This window comes from Mercurialis annua, linkage group LG6 (genome assembly GCF_937616625.2).
Source record: "Mercurialis annua linkage group LG6, ddMerAnnu1.2, whole genome shotgun sequence".
In the NCBI taxonomy this organism is placed as follows: Eukaryota; Viridiplantae; Streptophyta; class Magnoliopsida; order Malpighiales; family Euphorbiaceae; genus Mercurialis; species Mercurialis annua.
The window spans coordinates 27,087,864-27,097,257 of NC_065575.1; positions in this window are offsets into that span (position 1 = coordinate 27,087,864).

The following is a 9,394-nucleotide window of genomic DNA, read 5'->3' on the forward strand; positions in this document are numbered from 1 at the left end:
GCGTCGTTCCGATTACCTAAGCATGGTTAAGTTATATTACGCAAAGTGTGCATGAAAAGTAACGTTAGATTAGTATGCCGCGTCTCAATTTTCTATTATGCGTCGTTTTGATTACCATGCATGTGTCGCGTCACAAGTCTCTCTAACGCGTCGTTCCGATTACCTAAGCGTTAGGTTATATTACAAAAAGTGTGAGATAAAAGTGACGCAAGATTACTATGTCGCGTCACAAGTCTCTTTAACGCGTCGTTCAGATTACCTAAGCATGGTTAGGTTATATTACACAAAGTGCGCGTAAAAAGTGACGCTAGATAGTATGTCGCGTCACAAGTCTCTTTAACCTGTCGTTCAGATTACCTAAGCATGGTTAGGTTATATTACACAAAGTGTGCTTGAAATGTGACGCTAGATAAGTATGTCGCGTCACAAGTCTCTTTAACTTGTTGTTCCGATTACCTAAGCATGGTTAGGTTATATTACGCAAAGTGTGCGTGAAAAGGGACGCTAGATTAGTATGTCGCGTCACTAGTCTCTTTAACTTGTCGTTCCGATTACCTAAGCATAGTTTATGTTATATTACGCAAAGTGTGCGTGAAATGAGACGCTAGATTAGTGTGTCGCGTCAAAAGTCTTTTAACTCTTTGTTCCGATTACGTAAACATGGTTAGGTTATATTACGCAAAGGGTGCGTGAAAAGTGATGCTAGATTAGTATGTCGCGTATCAAGTCTCTTTAACACGTCGGTCCGATCATGGTTAGGTTATATTACGCAAAGTGTGCGTGAAAAGTGACGCTAGATTAGTATGTCGCGTCACAAGTCTCTCTAACTTGTCTTACCGATTACCTAAGCATGGTTAGTTTATATTACGCAAAGTGTGCGTGAAACATGACGCTAGATTAGTATGTCGCGTCTAGAGTCTCTCTAACGCGTCTTTCCGATTACCTAAGCATGTTTAGGCTATATTATGCAATGTGGGTGTGAAAAGTGACGCTAGATTAGTATGTTGCGTCTCAAGTCTCAAGTCTATATTATGCAATGTGGTTATATTCCGATTACCTAAGTTCATAAGCATGGTAATCAAAACAACGCATTATAGAGACTAGAGACGCGACATACTAATCTAACGTCACTTTTCAAGCACACTTTGCATAATATAACCTAACCATACTTAGGTAATCGAAACGACACGTAAAAGACACTTGTGATGCGACATAGTAATCTACCGTCACTTTAAACGCACACTTTCCTTAATATAACCTAACCATGCTTAGGTAATCAGAGCAACGCGTTAGAGAGACTTGAGACGCGACATACTAATCTAGCGTTACTTTTCATGCACACTTTGCGTAATATAAGCTAACCATGCTTAGGTATTTAGAACGACGCGTTAAAGAGACTTGTGACGCGACATACTAATCGAGCGTCACTTTTGACGCACACTTTGCGTAATATAACCTAACCATACTTAGGTAATCGGAACGACGCGTTAAAAAGACTTGTGACTCGACATATTAATTTAGAGTCACTTTTCATGAAAACTTTGCGTAATATAACCTAACCATGCTTCGGTAATCAGAACGACGCGTTAGAGACACTTGTGACGCGATCGAAACGACGCGTTATAGAGACTTGAGACGCGACATACTAATCTAGCGTCACCTTTCATGCACACTTTGCGTAATATAACCTAACCATGCTTAGATAATTGGAACGATGCGATAAAGAGATTTATGACTTGACATACTAATCTAGCACACTTTTCACGCACATTTTGCGTAATATAACCTAACCATGCTTAAGTAATCAAAACGACCCGTTAAATTGAGTTGAGACGCGATATACTAATCTAACGTCATTTTTCTCGCACATTTTGCGTAATATAACCTAACCATGCTTAGGTAATCGGAACGACGCAATAGAGAGACTTGTGAAGCGACATAAGCATGGTAATCGAAACGACGGGTTAAATAGACTTGAGATGCAACATACAAATCTAGCGTCACTTTTCACGCACACTTTGCATAATATAACCTAAACATGCTTAGGTAACCGGAACAGCGTGTTTGAGAGACTTGTGACGATACTAATCTAGCGTCACTATTCACACACACTTTGCGTAATATAACCTAACCATGCTTAGGCAATCGGAACGACGCGTTGCAGAGACTTGTGACTTGACATACTAATCTAGCCATGCTTAGGTATTTAGAACGACGCGTTAAAGAGACTTGTGATGCAACATACTAATCTAGCGTCACTTTTGACGCACACTTTGCGTAATATAACCTAACCATACTTAGGTAATCGGAACGACGTGTTAAAAAGACTTGTGACTCGACATACTAATTTAGAGTCACTTTTCATGAAAACTTTGCGTAATATAACCTAACCATGCTTCGGTAATCAGAACGACGCGTTAGAGACACTTGTGACGCGATCGAAACGACGCCTTATAGAGACTTGAGACGGGACATACTAATCTAGCGTCACTTTTCATGCACACTTTGCGTAATATAACCTAACCATGCTTAGATAATTGGAACGATGCAATAAAGATATTTATGACTTGACATACTAATCTAGCACACTTTTCACTCACATTTTGCGTAATATAACCTAACCATGCTTAAGTAATCAAAAAGACCCGTTAAATTGGGTTGAGACGCGATATACTAATCTAACATCATTTTTCTCGCACATTTTGCGTAATATAACCTAACCATGCTTAGGTAATCGGAACGACGCAATAGAGAGACTTGTGACGCGACATAAGCATGGTAATCGAAACGACGGGTTAAATAGACTTAAGATGCAACATACAAATCTAGCGTCACTTTTCACGCACACATTGCATAATATAACCTAAACATGCTTAGGTAACCGGAACGGCGCGTTTGAGAGACTTGTGACGCGATATACTAATCTAGCGTTACTTTTCACACACACTTTGCGTAATATAACCTAACCATGCTTAGGCAATCGGAACGACGCGTTGCAGAGACTTGTGACCTGACATACTAATCTAGCGTCACTTTTCACGCACACTTTGCGTAATATAACCTAACCATGCTTAGGTAATCGGAACGACGTGTTAAAAAGACTTGTGATGCGACATTGTAATCTAGCATCTCTTTTAACGCAAACTTTCCGTAATATAAGGTAATCGGAACGATGCGTTAGAGAGATTTGTGACGCGCAAAAGCATGGTAATCAAAACGACGAATTAAAGAGACTTGAGACGTGACATATTAATCTAGCGTCACTTTTCACGCACACTTTGCGTAATATAACCTAACCATGCTTAGGTAATCAGAATGACGTGTTAAAGAGACTCCTGACGCGACATACTAATCTAGCTTCACTTTTCACGCACACTTTGCGTAATATAATCTAACCATGTTTAGCTAATCCGAACAATGCGTTAAAGAGACTAGAGACCCGACATACTAATCTAGCGTTACTTTGCACGCACATTTTGCATAATATAACCTAACCATGCTTAGGTAATCGGAACGACGGGTTTGAGAGACTTGTGATGTGACATAAGCATGGTAATCGAAAACGATGCATTAAAGAGACTTGAGATGCGACATACAATTCGAGTGTCACTTTTCACGCATACTTTGCGTAATATAACCTAAGCATGCTTAGGTAATCGGACTGACACGTTAAAGTGACTTGAGACACGACATACTAATCTAGTCACTTTTCACGCACACTTTGCGTAATATAACCTAGCCATGATTAGGTAATCGGAACGACGTGTTAAAGAGACTTGTGACTCGACACACTAATCTAGCTTCAATTTTCACGCACACTTTGCGTAAAATAACCTAACCATGCTTAGGTAATCCGAACGACGCATTAAAGAGACTTGAGACGCGACATACTTTTCACGCACACTTTGCTTAATATAATCTAACCATGCCTAGGTAATCGGAACGACGCGTTTGAGAAACTTGTGACGCGACATAAGCATGGTAATCGAAAACGATGCATTAAAGAGACTTGAGACGCGACATACAAATCGAGCGTCACTTTTCACGCACACTTTGCGTAATATAACCTAACCATGCTTAGGTAATCGGATCGACGCGTTAAAGAGACTTGTGACGGGACATACTAATCTAGCGTCACTTTTAACGCACACTTTGCGCAATATAACCTAACCATTCTTAGGTAATCGGAACGACGCGTTAGAGAGAATTGTGACCCGACATAAGCATGGTAATCGAAACGACGTGTTAAATAGACTTGAGAGGCAACATACTAATCTAGCGTCACTTTTCACGCACACATTGCATAATATAACCTAATCATACTTAGGTATTCGGAACGACGCGTTAGAGAGACTTGTGACGCGACATAAACATGGTAATCGAAATGACGCATTATAGAGACTTGAGACGCGACATACTAATCTAACGTTACTTTTCAAGCACACTTTGCGTTATATAACCTAACCATACTTAGGTAATCGGGACGACACGTAAAAGAGACTTGTGATGCGATATAGTAATCTAGCGTCACTTTTAACGCACACTTTCCTTAATATAACCTAACACTGGTTAGGTAATCGGAACGACGCGTTAGAGAGACTTGAGACGCGACATATTAATCTAGCGTTACTTTTCACGCACACGTTGCGTAATATAACCTAGCCATGCTTAGGTAATTAGAACGACGCGATAAAGAGACTTGTGACGCAATCAAAACGACGCGTTATAGACCTGAGATGCGACATACTAATCAAGCGTCACTTTTAACGCACAATTTCCATAATATAACCTAACCATGCATAGGTAATCGGAATGACGCGTTAGAGAGACTTGTGAAGCGACATAAGTATGGTAATCGAAATGAAGCATTAAAGAGACTTAAGACGCGACATTATAATCTAGCATCACTTTTCACGCACACTTTGCGTAATATAACCTTACCATGCTTAGGTAATAAAAACGATGCATTAATGAGACTTGTTACGCGACATACTAACCTATCGTCACTTTTCACGCACACTTTGCGTATTATAACCTAACCAAGCTTAGGTAATCGGATAAATGCGTTAAAAATACTTGTGACCCGACATACTAATTTAGAGTCACTTTTCATGCACACATTGCGTAATATAACTTAACCATGCTTCGGTAATCGAAACGATGCGTTTGAGAGACTTGTGACGCGATCGAAACGACGCGTTATGGAGACTTGAGACGCGTCCTACTAATCTAGCGTCACTTTTCACGCACACTTTGCATAATATAACCTAACCATGCGTAGATAATTGGAACGATGCGATAAAGAGACTTGTGACATGACATACTAATCTAGCTTTAATTTTCACGCATACTTTGCGCAATATAACCTAATAATGCTTAGGTTATCACAACGAAGCATTAAAGAGAGTTGAGACGCGAAATACTAATCAAGCGTCATTTTTCAAGCACACTTTGCGTAATATAACCTAACCATGCTTAGGTAATCGGAACTACGCAATAAAAAAACTTGTGACGCGACATAAGCATGGTAATCGAAACTGGTAGTAGTATGTGCCCTAGGGCCATTTGATCGTGTATATTTGTAGAATTAATCCCAATGGAAAAGATATATATGTTCTATTTGAACTAAGTGTCTCATCAACTAAGTGTTCATTTATTACGTATTGTCCTTATCACATTGTGATAGAATCTATTCTTAAGGTGTTAAGAATATGAGTGACAGATTCTATTATACAAGTGATCTAAATAACCGTTCACGATCGATGGGGTCCTACGAATAAGGGCATCGCATTACCCCGAAAAGATCGTCACCTCTGTTTATTCTCCTGATTAGTAAAGAGTTACTAATTATAGGAAGTAGTGAGTCTCATACTACTTGATGGGGATCAGAATAAACATGTGGACACTCAAGGTGTTGAGTGAGTCGAACAAGTGACGCTAGATGACTTATACATGGTAATTCATTAAAGTCAATTTAATGTCATCTAGTTCATAATTGTACATATGTCCTTTGACTTGCAGTGACACTATTTTGTATATAGGTGATTAGAGTTTGATACTCCTTAACTCTAGATCTTTCATGAGCTAGAGCCGCGGGATGTGTTGGCTCTAGTTAGTTGTATATGGAGATAGGGGTTTAACCTAGAAAGGATTCATCACTCTGGATGAACGGAGATAAGATTCTATGCTATCTCAAATTGTTCTTGATGGATGATAAAACCTGCGCAGGTGTATATGACTTACATAGAAAGTTGTTTTTAGTGGAAGTCATATTTATCAAGAATTAGAACTAGGAGATGAGGTCATATAATCAAGACATACAGTGTTTGACTTAACCGTGACACTAGTCGAGATTGGAATCTAAGATGAAGGGAATTTTTAGTGTATGGTAATTATGAACAATGGTTCATAAAGAATGCATCGAAACATTCATCTCTATTTGGGGGTCGTGATATGTTGCTAGACGTCACTCTCGATCTACGAGAATTAATAATTAAATGGGATTTAATTATTTAATATAAGAAATGTGTTTCTTATGTCTCTCGTTGCCATATAGATGTGAACCTAGTTAGTCACACACAATAGAGTGTGAAACCGATTGAGTTTACAAAAGATTGATTTCATATAGATACTAGCATATCTCGAAAATTAATCTAAGATGAAAAACAAGTACAAATTAGGGACTAATTTGTAAGAATTATAAATTAGTAGGAACCTAATTGTACTATGTCCAAGTTAATTAGGGACTAATTTATAAGAGTTATAAATTAGTAGGAACCTAATTATATTTTAACCAAATTTTATGATTAGAAGGCTTAAGTAATTAATTAGTGTAATTAATGATACTTAAAGCACTAATCATAAGTTAATGGAATGATGATGTCATGGTGAAGTAATGAGATAAGGAAATAAGCTTATATGTGATGTCATATGATGACATCACCTATATGATGTCACCTATGTGATGTCACCACATGAAAGGTGTCATGTGGTGGCAACACCTTTGCTTGGTGTGTGACACCTAGCATGCAAGGTGTTGCATTCTTAAGGCATGCTCTAGCCTATAAATAGAGCATGTCCTTGCTCATTTCAAAAGACCACACAACACACATCTCACTACAAAGTTGTAGAGAGAGAAAGCACTTGAAGGAGTTCAAGTATTCATCAATCACGGTAAAAACTTGGCGACGTTTTTCATATATCCGAGCAAGGTAGTGATCGCGGCGAGAGTTTGAGCTTAGGGCTGCTCGGCAAGAGGAACTCTTGCAGGATTACTTCAAGGCGAGGATTCAATCGGACGCATACTCGTGTGGACGAGCTTGAGGTCGCCGTACTTTCGGGACTACAAGAATCGTTGGAGAATCGACATAGGTATTCTTCTTACGATTCCTAGATGCGTGCTTTAATTACTAAATGATACGACGATCCATTTGTTGTTGATATAATCAACTTTAGGATCCGGATTGTTGGAATTTCGATTTTGAATTGAAATATACGATTCGGACCCGCGCCTCCCGCTGCGCCAACAGTGGTATCGGAGCCACCGTATCATCGAGTATTAACGCTTTACGATTGAATAAATGTATAAATAATCATGGACTTAGGAATTATTATTGGGCATGTAATTTATAATTCCGAGGGATTTTTTTTTTCAAGATGAACAAACGCTATTGTGATATTAATTACATTTGAATAAATTCTGTCTAGGAGATTTGTACTTAAGTGGTCCGCTCGTGACCCTCCAATACGTGATTCGCTTGTGCATTATGTTGTCATCAACGGAATATGCGGAAAAAGCGAAACCCGAAAAAAAAAAACCCGGAAAAAAATAATAATATTTTTTTTCATAAAAACCAAAAATGCTGAAAAACGGGTTTTACACCCGGAAAAAAGTTTTCGGCCCGAAAAAAAAAATATTTTTTTTTCTGTAAAAAAAACCGAAATGCTGAAAAAGGGGTTTTACACCCGGGAAAAAGTTTCCGACTCGAAAAAAAAAAAAAACGTAAAATAAAAATAAATTTTTTTTTTTCGAGGATCAGCGATCGGTTGAGGCTTTCGGAGGTTCGAGGATGAATCCTCGATACCTAAAGAAAGTAGATATTACATAGTAAATGATTAGAGAATCATTTCCGAGACATGTAATAGTTTGCTCATTCTTTTGTGGCTAAAGAATGAGACCTAGGAAGTCCATGATTATACATGTGTGATTGCATGATTAATTTTAGCTTTAATATGTATGAGATGCATGCTAAAATGTATTGTGTGTTTAGTGAGACCTGAATAACTTAAAACCCTAAGAAATCTTCCTAAAAGTTAAAAGATTAAGTTTATATTGATTAATCATTAAATTGTTTATCAATGGCTCTCCATTGGAGCAATAAACTAACACGCTTTGAGTTATCATCTTGTCGGCTATGGATACATAGGAGTGAGATGATATCGTCAAGAGATGTTGTTGAGTTTATTGTTAAGCATGAGATGTTACGGGTGTAGTCGATATAATATACGGCGAGAAAGGCAATTAGGCGTACCTGAGTCGTATATTATTCAAATCGATACATCTTAGTTGATTCAATGGGTTAAACTTAACTAATGTGGAAACCTAAGAATAGCATTAAGTACTTGAGGGTGAAAGCATTAGGAGCCGGAAATGATTGAACCTCATATGAGATATGATGAACAAGTAATTGTTCACTTATATATCATTTTGATCCCAAGAATAGCATTAAGTACTTGAGGGAAAGATAAATGAACTAAGAATTCAATCACCCACTTGAAATCTTTTCCAACAAAGATTCACGTTTCCTATTTTGGAAGTGTAGGATTCGAAAAAGATAGTGGGAGGCCATTTTGATAAAGACCAAATCATTATGGTTAAATATACAAAATAACACGAATACTAATTAGAGATCTTTGCTATCCATAGGTTGATAAGATAAGATGAAATCGAATCCATTAAGTAGCATTCTCGACAATAATCGACTAGTGGGTCCTAACTTTGTTGATTGATTAAGATATTTAGATGCCTCCAAGGCTATTGCGAAAAAGAAATGCACATTGGTTAACAAAGAAAAGTGTTTTCGTATATTAAGATGTAGGACAGTATAAGTCATAGCCGGAAATATTTGGAATATTTAAAAGGCGGTTTGGTCAATAAAAGAAATTGTTTCTTTTGTCAAAACAAAAGACATTGAAATGGAAATTGTATTAAGTATTGTGAATACTTAATGGGCAATGACGAGAGGAACGACAATTCCATCAAGAATGTGTCTATCTCATGTTCCAATGTCAATTGCTCATTTAAAAGTTTAGGTATTGGATACCGATGCTAATTCTCATATTTGTTTATCTTTTACGGATTTAATAAAAGTGAGAAAGAAAGGAAAAAGATGAA